Raw genomic sequence first — 13,104 nt, 5'->3', positions numbered from 1 at the left:
ACAAATGCAGGACTTCAGCAGAGAAATGAGACTTCACCATTTGCATGTTTACTGAGAATTTACACATTAAAAAAAGCCAAGGGGAAGTATATCTGGCTCTGTTCTTCCCAGATGGTATAACCACACAAACACAGGCTCACACAGACACATATCTTCCCACTCTTTAGGCAGCATTGTCTGTTCTCTTCCAGCCGTGAAAATAATTAGCTCAACCACAACCTCAGCTTCAGAGGATGTGGTCAAATGTGGCATGCTGCATGTTTCTCCCACGCCCCCAAATCAAGGGATATTATGGCTATAAGTACGTAACAGCATTGTGATAAAGTTGAGGAAAATCCTGCCTGTTATGATCTGGAAGGTGAAGATATCAAATAGGAAGAGAACAAAAGTCCCAAGACACAAACTCCAATATTTGAGAAAGGTTATAAATGGGCTTTTTGGGTCCAACTGCTCTCAAGGAAATCACTTCATTAGCTTCCGTGGCAGCACAACAGAACCAATGCTGAGAGCTGCTAAACCAAGTCTACAGATGGAAAAATTAACCTAATCTATTTATTCTAAGGGCTAGACTATGGTGGTCCCTGGTGAGGATGTAATGGGAAGTCAGATACAAGGAACTGTTCTCCTCACCACTCCTTTTTGGAAGGGGCTGGCCACAGCTGCAGTGCCTGTGCTCTCCTGAGGGCAAGAATTAGCCCCAAATTGGTATATTCCCTCTTCATTACTCCAGCTATTATATAAACATGGCTATATGCTTGCTTACTTAAGCTGAAAAAGGGAAAAGAGGAATTAAAATTAAGGTTAATAGAGTCAGACAGAGTATTCCCCATTTACTTTGCCCTCACCATGGCTGCTTCAACCCTTCTGCCTTGAGTGGATGCTTTCCCCCACAAAAGACTGTTTTTCTCTTTTCCTCTCTTCTCCCTTCCCTTACTTTTTCACCTGGTGCCCTCTTCTCTCCCACTGTTACTGCTGCTCTGGCTGTTTAAGTTTATCTATTTAATGTGCAGCTTGAAATTTTTGATAGACACTGAGACAGGAGCTATCCATCCAATATCTATAAAACCGCCGGTAACAGATCTGAAGAACTGTACTGATATTATTTTAGAAATTTGCTTTGTCTTGTGATGAATTTCATGACTGGAAGGATCTTGAAACTGGGCAAAGAAATGGCCAGAAAGATGTCTGCCAATGTCTATCCATGTCTCTCTCTCCCCCTAAAGCTGGTCTATGCCTTATTCTGAAAATTTCCATTTAATTCCCCTTTAGGCAACTGAGATGCTGCCTGAAAAGCCTCTGATCTGTTGGGATTTGTAGGCCTTGGTGCCGAGGTGAAACACATGCCACAGAATAAATCAGATGCCCTGATTTATGTCAGGAACGTGTATTTGTGCTCCTCAGAGGGACAGAGGGGAGGCTGAGTGCAAGAATCACAAGTTTGGTACTGCCTGTACATCCCAGGTTTAGACAACTCTTTCATGTTGTAGTGGTTGATGTTTCCCACTCGAAAGGTAGTTTGTTCAAATCCAGTTGTTGTCCCCCAAAAGATTGTTTGGAGTTTTTTAAGGAAATGCTGCTCCATCCCAAAGAAAAAGCACTGATGTGCTGTTTTTCTCTAACACTTGTTATACCAGTATGAGATTTTTCAAAGAAAAGAAAGACACAGAGAAAAAGTTTTGAAGAAAGAGGCAGATCCACAGCATTGCATCCATGCATTTTTTTTTTTTTTTCACTGTTGAGGACAACTTTCTGCACAGCTTGTTTAAGGATTCTGGATAGTGTAGTCCCAGCAGACATTTCCTGTACTAAGATGTATTCTCATTAGAGTTACCAAAAGGGAGTATTCAAAACATTATTTATCTGCATATAATCACTGTATCACGCCATGTATCCTTTATTTCAATTCCTACTCGCTTGCTAATTACACACCACACTGAAGGTCTCACAACTGCTCCCCTTTCAGCAGCTTTGTTTGCAAAGTGTCTGGCAATAATCTCCCAGCAGTGTATTATCATGCCCTTTTCATCACACTATTTAATCAATAGGGTAATGACCTCATATAAGCTAGTTCCAGGACCTAGCCATGCCATGCTAAATAAATGAAACAAACAAAACTCTGGGCTACATGCCTCCTGTTTTAAAATTCTGGATGTGAACCATTCCAGCATTAAAAATTATTATAATATATAGAAATGGCAAATTCTTCACATCTCCTGCCAAAAAAAAAAAAAAATAAAATAAAACCAGAATTATTCTACAGTACTGTGGGGAAATAGCTGCTTTCTTTAAACTGACATAGTTGCAAAACATGTGTGTTCTTGGTCAAGTGTTCACAGGAAGATTTATACTGATAACACTGGAAACAACCCTTTCTCCCACTGCATCACGTCATCACTTACAAGACCTAATGGTGACCATCACAGCTAATGGGGTGAAATCACATGCAGCACACTTCCAAAGCAGAGGTTGGAACCAGCAGTCTTTCAAAAGGACTTCTGTTGCAGTGAGCAGAAGGAAAGCAGCTTCTCTCCATTTCCTGAGCTGTAAACTCACAAAGTGTGGTTCACTTTGATTTGCATCCCATGTCTGGATTATACTCTGGCTAATAAAGTGCATGTGAGATGTGCTTAGTAATGTGTGAACCCTGGAGCACATGTAGCATCACTCTAGTGTGGCAATTCTCTTGTCCAGAGGAATGTGGGTAGTAAATTGAGTCTGTCTGCTCTTTTTAACCACCACTTTTCCTAGTACTACTAGGAATTTAATTTCAGAAATATTTTTTTTTTACATCGAATTTTGTTGTAACTGGTCAACAGAGAGAGGAACACGACTGACTATCTGGCACATGGACTGACTGCATATCCCTTCTATTCTTTAGGCAAAACATCCACAAGAGCACAGAAGTTTCATCCCACAAATCCCCTGACAAAATGGCTAGGAGAGAAAATAAACTGTTTTCATGACATTAACACAGCTGGAGTAGTTCAGGGACATCTGAAAAGAGGATGAGGATGCATTAGAAGAAGCATAAACCACATAATTTTTTGTTACCATGGCATTATCACCATACACTGCTTTCACATGAATTGAGATCCCTTCTCCCTATATAGTGTGAAAGAAAAATAATAGTTTGTAAACTGTTTTATCCCAAATATTAACTGAAACCAACCAATATACCTTGAGACAAATTTTTACTGGAAATTTTTCACTGCTCCAATGCCACTTAGGTTCTTTTGGCACCTTCCTTTTAGGTGTGTTATGAAAATGACAATGTGCCAGTCATCCAAGCTGTCAGCACCAGCTAAAATCTGTTCTAAGGCAGAGTAATTTACACTTAGATGAACACCTCCCAAGAAGTAATCATGTAAATACCTTCACGATGAAATGCAACTCATTGCTGGTTAGGTAACTCCTATAATGAGCCTAAGTGTGATCTGTCCCAAAGATCTGAAATGGCTTCAGTGAAAATATTCTTTTAATATGATGCAGGAGATGTTGGAGAGGTAACTATGAAGTGCTGTGAAGCACTTGCTGTGTTGCAAGATATTAGTTCTGGACTACAAAACTGCATTTTGGAAAGTATTCTCTCAAAATGTCCTACATGACACTACTCTGGCAAAGTAGGAATTAAAAAAAAAACCAAAAAACCAACATCCTCAGAACCCTAATGAACTGAAACTCTCCAACTGGCCCATTTGGTAGTCTGGCCCCTGCAAAACTATTACCTTTTCTTCTGATGCAGAGGAAGAAATAGCAGACAATAGCAAAAAATGAAGGAAGTTATAAGACTAAGGAAAGAGAAGAAAGAAAATCCCAGACACCTCCAACTGAGGTGAATTAACTTCCAACAGTGGGTGGTTTCACTAGACATTAACTGGACCCCTGATACTTATCATAAGGCTCAGAATTAGGCAGTGTGAAATATCATTGCCGGGTGACACCACCTTGCCCTCACATCAAAATTTGTCCTTGGATTACCCAGAAAGAAGGACATATCATTGACCTATTTCTTTAATCCATCTTTTACAGAAAATAAATTATTCCTATAATTGTTGACATTGCAGTCCACCATCTGTTAAGAACAAGAAATCCTGATGCCTCCTGTGAAAGAATACACTTCTAAAATGGCAACACATCCCTCCCACAAATGAACAGGAGTGGCTGGAATGAACCTCTGTCCTCTGAGGTGCTATTCAAAATCTGGCAGAGGGATCAGGTGGGACAGGATGCCAATGACTTGCTCATCACGTTGGTACCAGGTAAATTAGCATTTTGGTATTTCAATTGCCACCAGTAGTTTCTAAGATGACATTGACTTGAACACTCTTGCAAAAGCATTTCTTCTCTGTCAGGTAGTTTTGAGTTTTGGGGAGTCTCCACATCAGGAAAACATCATTGTGTACATTTTCTCCTATTGCTTTTGTTCTGCAAGCATTCTTTTAATTTGGAGGCAGAAGTCCTTATGCCAGAGCATTCTGCTTATGCAACAATATTAAATAAAAAAGGTCAGTTGGTTTTCATCTCTTACCATGCAAGTAGTACAAGGTCACAGCTTTCCCTTCAGCCCTGTAAGCCTTTCTGCAGTCAGAGGGCAATAGACTACCTTGGTCTGTCTGTTTTCTACCAGACATCTCTATTTTACAAAGACAAAGAAATGAGAAAGATGAAGAAAAATCAAAATTGTGGTAACTTTTCCTCCGATATTAAACATAAAAATTTTAAAACCATGCATGTTTGGAAAGAGAAACACACAATCTAATGTATTTATGAAATGTTTTACTTTAAGCCCTAAAAAAAAAAAAAAAAGAAAAACCAAAACTAAAACCAGACAAACAAACAAACAAAAACCACCAAACCAAACCAAAAATAACTAAAAAACCCCAAACCATTACCTCCATTGTGCAGGTTGCAGGACTTAACCATATGGACAAGCTGCATGGAAAGGACATCTTATCAGAAATGGCTCTAAGACATCCTCCTGGTGTCTGATCAAGGATTGAAGGAGTACCTCAGAGAAAAGTCCATCTGATATAGATGGGGTGGAAACAAATAAAAAAATCTAAGACATCAGAGCCTCAGATTTTTGACAGTTTGGATGTGTGTCAATATTAAAGTAAAAAAACTAGGGATTTGATAAAAGGATCTGATAAAAAAGCAAAAGAGGCATATAAGTGATAACTAACCTGATAGAGAACTAAAAGGGATAATCAAATTGAAGTTGATCCACATGGGTTTCTGGAAAGCAGATTTTGTCTAGCTAAATTGATACCATTTTCTGATGCGATTACAAATGTGACTGCCAAAGGCAACCATTTTGATAGATGCCTGTAAGAGAACTGGCCTTGCATCACACGACAGTTTGACTGAAAAGCTAAAAAGCATAAGAGATGGGATTCATCCACATTAATTATAGCTGTCTAAAAGTTTGGCAGCTTGTCCTAACTTCTCTATGTTCCCATTATAGTCTATGAAAAGAAAAAGACACTGTCAAAAAGTGATTTATGGTTTTTCAGATAAGTCCACTACATCTTTCTGTGAAGATCTCCATCTCTCTACTATTAAGATCAGAAAACTAATTTTTGGATGGCTAAAATGAGATACAGTGAATCAGAATAGCATCCTAAACTACTCATAAACTATGTAGCAGATACATTTAACCCATCATTATGTGACTGGGGAAGAAGGCACTAGTATTGGAATTGGCTCTTGCCTCCTAGAGACTACTTTTTGCTTTTTTCAAAAAAAAATCACATTTTCACAATATGGGGAGATGACTAGAAAATAGAAAATAATGGAGAAGACAGTTGGATTAGGTGACCGTAACCAGACATTATGTACTTCAGTATAGCTAGCAGGAAGGCCATGGATCAAGGAGTCAGTACAACAAGACAGATTTAATGAGGTAAGACTCAACTCTGGGAAAAAAGAGATCCCACAGAGGAGGCAAGGTTTTGGGAACACAGGCCATGACAAGTAACCAGATTACTATGAATTTTTAGAGTACTGCTAGAGTACTGCTAAGGGAACTGAATTTTTAGAGTAACAAAAAGCTAACATACTTATCAGATGTATGAAGAACAATAAATAGGAGTAGGGAGGTTGTATTATCTTATTTTGCATCAGTGAAATGACTTTCACTGTGTTCCTGGTGTTGTTTTAAGAAAGGCTATGAAAATTTCCATAGATTATGAGGAAGTCAGGGGTACAATTATAGCATTAGGAAACATGTCTTACTACAAGAGACCCAAGGCATTCAATCAATTAACTTCTCAAAGCAAAAGTTAAAGAATGATTTGATCACAGGCTACAAGTGCTTCCCACAGGGAACAAAAAATTGATAACAGAGGGCTCTTCAATCTAGCAGGCAGAGAAAGAACAAGATCGAAGGGCTAGACGTTATAGCAAGATTAATTCAGTCTAAAAATAAGGTGCAAATTTTAAACAATTAGGGAATAACTTGAAATAACTTGCTAAGAACCATGATTTATTTTCTGTCACCAGAAAATAAGTTTTAATCAACACTTGGTCTTATTAGAACATTATAGTTCTATTTCTAAGCTTAATACATTAATTCTAAGAATCTCAGAACATTACTATGGAGAAAAATAATACATGTTGTAAGTTGGGAAGTGTTCACTGCAATTCATAAACAGCCAAGAGATTTATTTTCCATTTTACCACCAACTGACAGACCCTCTACCATGAAGCTTCCCTAACTGAAACACCTTCTTACTACTTCACACTGTGCAAACCTTTTTGATTAATGAATACTAACTCAAAATGGATTGTGCTAAAATTAGGAAGCAGGAAGAAATCATAATTTGCAATTATCCCTTGCAGAAATTCCTCACTACAATATCTTTGAGTCATTTTATGCATACCATTGTTTTCCAAATGTAAACGTAAAACACAAATCACAACATGGTAAAGATCTCTCAGTAGGCAATTAAAAATTAATCAGCTAATTAGATCAAATGAACAAGAAAATAAGGCTCAGAAAGACATCCATTCTAATTAACACAATATTAAGTTGCAAAAGACTTTTTCAGACAAAAAAAATTGTCTTTATTTCAAATATCAAACCAATCAATAAAAGGAAACAAAGTTATTTCTTACCTTGTTATCCCCATGACCAAAGCCAAAAGGAAATGACAGTAATAGTGAGTCAACTGCCTGTGCAACTGTATTAATTTCTTATTATTTCTAATCTTGTTAACTATTTGAATCCATAATTTAACCAGCTTGTATTAAATTTATGGGGATTCTACCTATATTTTTCTTGCTCCATACTTGCTGTGTCTCTTAAGAATGTTCTAGGTTCTTAGAAACAAAACTAATGTGATCCAAAGTCTCACCTAGGTTTCTCCTTAGCTAGGTGACTTCTAACTAAAGCACAGGGTTACTGTGGAGACAGAGGATGTTAAAATAAGAGCAAAAGTAGAGGGATTCTTAAATCTGTGTTGGGGATGATAACATATACTCTCAAGGAAGGAAATAGCATTATAGGACACCTGATTGAATAAACCTCACTGGTTAAGCGGAAATGCTCAGGCAATCAGACAAGGAATGGGGCATGGTTGAACCTAATTAGATAGATTGCACAGATTAAAAATACCTGCTATTACAGGACAGTTCCTAAAATACTTTTTCAAATGTCACATTACTCCAGCAAAGACCAACCACCTCAACCTTCCAGTTGGAGTCACAGGACATATGCCACAGATTTCTGGGCACACAAGGCAATTTGGCAGCTGGGAGATAACCATGACTCCCAGCAACCCAGTGCAGCAAACGTGTGGATGGTTCCCTGCATTACCCACAAGCAGACCATTGTGCCCTTCACAGATCTTAACGTGTTATCCAGATTCATAACATCCAGTGACCCCTTCCTAAGCAAACATAGCTTCCCTGTCCATCTCATGAGACAGGCCTGGTTTGGGAACAATCCTTGCATAAGAGCTGCACGGGGTGCAGTGTTACAGGCCAGCAGGACACAGCTGCATTATTTCCTTTTTTTTGGGGGGGAAAAGAAATCTAGAAAGAGTGTGTAATGGTTTAGAAGCAGGCTTTGCAAACCAATTCCACAATGAATGTATTTCATTTTGATCACCCCTTCTAGCCCGTAACAAAATTGAGGCAGTATTTTGTTTTGCAGAAATTAGTACCTTCAAGACCTGCAGTGGATTTATTATTTCTGCTAGGGCTTGCACTTCCTTTCTGATCCATGGCTGTAAAATCCAGAGGGACAGAACAGCACAGAAAATTACTGCAAAGATGTAGTGTGACATAGGAAGAGTCAGAGGCATTATGTGTGAACAACACGACAAAAGGAAAAGCCATCTGAAAATAAATGAAAAAATTAATAATCAAAAGGGTGTCCAATTCTTATCTGGGCACTTGTTTGCTCACTCTATGAATTCAGATGACCAAGCCATGGCATATAAAGCTGGAAGGGACACTGGACCCAGAACTCAATCCTGCTTTAAGGAAGGTGCCATTCCTCAAGGAATGCTTGATGAAGCTATCATTCCAGAGAAAGAAATTCTTCCACCAGAAAACAAGTAAGGCATCAGAAAGAGAAATTCTTCTCTTGCTTCATTCCTGAAACTAGGGCTCTAAAATTCCAGTCCAAGCTTGATCTTGTCACCAAAACAACTAATAATGGCAGTTAGGGCACCTGTAGGACCATGAGGAACCAGTCCTAGACTTCAAGTCATTACACAGTGATTACAAAACTGATGTTGGGAGAGAGTAACTCCAAAATTAAAATCAGCAGCAGTTTATGTTGCGTAATAAGAGTCACACACACACATGGAATAGGGAGACTTCACTGTTAAGCATTTCCATGTAAACTGTGACTTATAGTTAATGGAATACAGGTTCAAAGGATAATGCATAGAATTTATAAAATGAAAGCCTCAAAAAAGGCACTTTGGTAACAGATATTGTTTTTTCAATTGCAAGCTATGAACCTTTGACACAAAAATAAGTCTATCCAGAAATTGCTGAGTGTATTGGAGAAACACAGAAAATGCCTGTGTTTGGAGAACTTCATACTAGTTTGATCACTGATTTTTTAGTAAGCTATTTAGGCTAAACATTCTGGAACAGATGTATCAACAAAAGCTAAACCTGCCTTAAATAAATAAGCAGTGTGTATTTTCTTCTCCATAATTCATGATCAAAAAGCTCTCCTCTCTGACCATCCACTGCTTTGTGTTTGGTAGCTGTCAAAATACTTCACTAATTTACACTGTAGCATGTGAGAGTTTTAGCAAGTCGAGGTCTGAAATACAGCTCAGTTTTTGTCACTGGTGAAAAAAAATCATCTACAGGATATATAGCAGATCAATATTTGCCAGGCTTTCCAAACAAGTTGGAAACCTATTCTTTCCTTTTCTTTAAAGAACCCTCTAACCTGTTTTCCTATAAGGGATAAAAATAATCCAGAGACTAAGAGTACAGAACAGAAAACCTATTTGTCACTACTTGATAGCCTGGAGCTGTAATACAGCAGGATCAACAGATTTAAGCAAAACAAAACAAAAGTAAAGAAAATCTTGCTGCCATAATTTCTATGAACAGTTTTTGATCCTTGTTTATATCTTCTCTTCATATATTAACAATAAGGTAGACGAGGGTGCATCTCAGCTTGAAGAGCACATCCTGCATGCCACAGCAAACAATAATAGTATGGGCATGAGTGAAAAACAGTGAGACACTCTGAAAGCTCCTTGGCACAAGGAGAGATGCAGCAAATAACTGTGTGGATGGGTGATGACTGTCTCAAGACTCCTGCTGGTCACTCCTCAGTGCAAGCCAGCACAACACTGACGTGCCCAGGTGATCATACCTGTTCCAGAAGAAGCTGTCTCCAGGCAGCAGTGCACTGAAACTGACTGGGCCAGCTGCGGTTTAAGGCATAAGTCTGTGCTGTATTGCACAACCCTGACTCCTCTCCTGAATGTAGCTCACTCTGATCACTGGACAATAGCTGTGGAATTAAGTCTGCATTACAATAAATACCTGGAAGGCCCTCCCAATGGCTTTCTCCAGTTTTCTGCCAGGGGTCTGAACCTCCAGTGCTCCCTACAGATCTCTGCAACTTGTAATCTGTTCATTGCCTGACCTAATTCTTCTAAATGGCTCAGCCATTTTGGCTGACAATTTCCTCTAAATGCCCAGACACCAAGCAATGGAAAATTTTCTTTAAATTCCAGGTAATGAGCAATGGAAAATGTCATGGCAATGAAGTTATGCAGGTACTTAAGTGCTCTGCTGGATGAGGTCTTTGTGAGCTACATTTTAGTCCCACTTTTGATGAGATTTTTCTGAGTGTGATAAATAAATTAAGACGAAGCTCTATGATAAGAAGAGGGGAAAAAAAGAAAGAGATATATGTAAAATATTTTTAGTGCTTCAATGGTTCTTGGATGGCATGGCAGAGAGAGAGAGGGAAAGAGAATGCAAAAGCATAAACTAGGCTTGTGTAAATTACTCTGACATTTAATAACTCTCTACTAAAAATTCCCAAGCAAGGCTACTTCAGGTATTTTTAAGGTCATGTATCATTTACTGTCTAGGTCAATTTATGCATCAGCAAAAATTGCTGCAAACCCTTCTGGACAGCACTTTAAAATTAAAGGTATATGTAACTGTTTTGGCCATATTTTTTTCCTCACCAGTTTCTGCTCTGCGAGTGTTTCACCTTGGAAAATTAAAGTAACATTCTATAATAAGTGAAGTCAGTATATTTCAAGGCAAGCCAAGGACAAGCTTTGTAACTGTACTATCAAAATGCTATTAATAAAAGCAAAAATACACACATGATGCCTGTGTTGCCCTATGGATGGAAGAATTATTGTCCATTAAAGTTAACATTTCAGATATTCTCTCAGTTTTTCCTAAGGTCCCAAAACCAGCAACAAAACACAAATCTCTTCTTGTTAACTCATGTAATCTGCTATCACACAGTGCTCCATTTTAGTAAACATTCCAAGGCTTCTTAAGAGAATATGTGGATAAACAGGATTTCTGGGATGAGAAAAGGTGGGAAATATTGTACTTTCATAGTTAAATTTTATAAAGGTGTCTTAGTTCATTTTTGTTTGGTCTCACAGGGCCAAAGATGTATTTATAAATGCATCTTACATTATGCATCAAAATTTTCTCCTCTGTTTATATAGTTCCCCTCACTGCTGTACCCAGTGACTCCATAGTTTTCCCCAGGACAATCCATGCTGCAATAAAGTACTATTATCTCCTATGAAACCAGACATACCAGGTGAGGCAGTGCAGCAGAGAAACAGCCAAGTTGGCTCTGAAGGGGCAGAGCTGGCTAGAAGATAACCCTGAGTTACATCCCTCAGTGCCCATCTGCAATCCCTGAGCTTTGCTGAGCCTCCCTCTGCAGAAACACACAGACATATCTGTACCTACACATTACTGAACTGCTCCTTCCTTAGAAGAAAACACCTTTTAAAGTACCATATCATTGTACTGAGTTGCAGAGTTTGTACCCACACCATTTAAAAAAAAGATTAACCAAGGGAAATACGGCTTGGAGAATTTGCTTCTTCACCTGGTCTCAGGAGATCAAAATGCATAGACACATGTTTTCATTGAAGATAAATTATGAGTGCGTGTGTGTGTTTTGCTTCCTTCATTTCCAGGGGTTAAAAAGAAGTTAATTTCAAAATGAAAAGGTAGTTTGGAAACAAAAAAAGCCCAAGACAGCTCACTTTGAAAATATCACAGAGCATTTAAAAACATACTAGAAAAAAAACCCAGTATTTTTCAAATTAATTTTATTATTTATAATAGCTTCCATGCTCTCATAAATCTTGATATTTTCATTGAAATCACTATTATTGATTTTCCCTTTTCCCCAGCCCTAACAAGAATGAAAGATTAACTATAACATAGTCACTTCCCTTTCTTTGTTATATGTATGCAATACATATTTTTACAAACTCACTAATGAGACATACTCTGTGCAAGATAAAAATCCTCACTTAAAAGTTCTGTGTTCAAAAGACTTTAAAAATTAGCCTTTTTCAGTCCTATTTTCAATGAATTCATTACACCAGTGGGAAATTCTTAAGAAACTTCTCAGATCTGCGAGATTTATTTCATTTCATTTCAGATTTTGTCTCATAAAATAAAGTGAAAGTTCTCAGGCAGTTTATACTACTATTAAAATACTGAAGTAACTTTATTATTCATTCAATCTCCTGCATTATTTATCCCTTTTGATTTGAAAGTAGGACTCCCAACTGCAGCACTAGGAGTTTGCTGCAAGTCCCTGGAACACAGCCTCACCACAATTAGCCATTGATCCAGCTGCTCATGCCACACCAAGGGAATGCAAACTCCCTCCTCCTTGAGGCTACAGCTCCACAGAGAAACCCTCCAACACCACAGGCTTCTAACACTACATTCCTTAACTTCATAAACAGTATCAGCTCAGAGTTGAGTTCTTAAGCTGCAGTGACATACACACACTTTTATTCATTAGGAAAGTGAGATTTCTTTCCCATTATGAACCTGTTTAGCTTTTCTGCACATGCGTATTATTTTGGGTTTTGCCATCTTTTGGCAACACAACTTTACATGGGCTTAAATGAATGCAGCAAGATCTCCCATGCAGAACAAAACACATGTTAAATATGCTTCTATTTTTTTCCCCAAAATGCTTTTACTGCATGAGTAAAACCTCACAAATGTGTGAAAGACCTGTGGCAAATATTCACATTTTATGAATGGGGTTAGTGAACAATGAGCTCAGAGAAAGGAAGAAATCAAAGAAGGCACTGCAAAATCACTCAGTGATTATGACAGATGTTACTTAATTTTAATTACTGATGACAGCATTTCAGATTATGCTTGTTAACAGAAAGAAATACAAAGGCAGATCACTGTACAGTACCCAGCTGCTACGAGGCTTCTGGAAAGTGGTAGGAGACATCAAGATTCAGTAGTACTTTCTAGCAAGTGTGGCAATTTCAGTGTTTTGCATTCCCTCAAGATGTATCTGCTGCTACTGCACAAAGTTTCTTCTCAGTATCTCTTCCAACCATAAATAAGCAGCAGGTACCTTACATA

The 13,104-nt window shown here is 38.1% G+C and overlaps 1 long non-coding RNA gene across 4 annotated transcripts in view; it reads right to left on the bottom strand.

Moving 5' to 3' along the window:
• The window catches only part of LOC137471800 (uncharacterized), a 351,710-nt gene that overhangs the window by 128,633 nt on the left and 209,973 nt on the right, over positions 1–13,104 (bottom strand). For all 4 annotated transcript variants that reach the window (XR_010997853.1, XR_010997851.1, XR_010997852.1 and 1 more), the window contains 2 exons: positions 4,893–5,025; positions 4,529–4,633 (listed from right to left, as the gene is read on the bottom strand). This is a non-coding gene — a long non-coding RNA (uncharacterized lncRNA). The remainder of the gene's footprint in view (positions 1–4,528; positions 4,634–4,892; positions 5,026–13,104) is intronic.

Source organism: Anomalospiza imberbis, chromosome 3 (assembly GCF_031753505.1).
Source record: "Anomalospiza imberbis isolate Cuckoo-Finch-1a 21T00152 chromosome 3, ASM3175350v1, whole genome shotgun sequence".
Taxonomy (NCBI): Eukaryota; Metazoa; Chordata; class Aves; order Passeriformes; family Viduidae; genus Anomalospiza; species Anomalospiza imberbis.
This window is presented reverse-complemented; position numbering and strand designations above follow the sequence as displayed.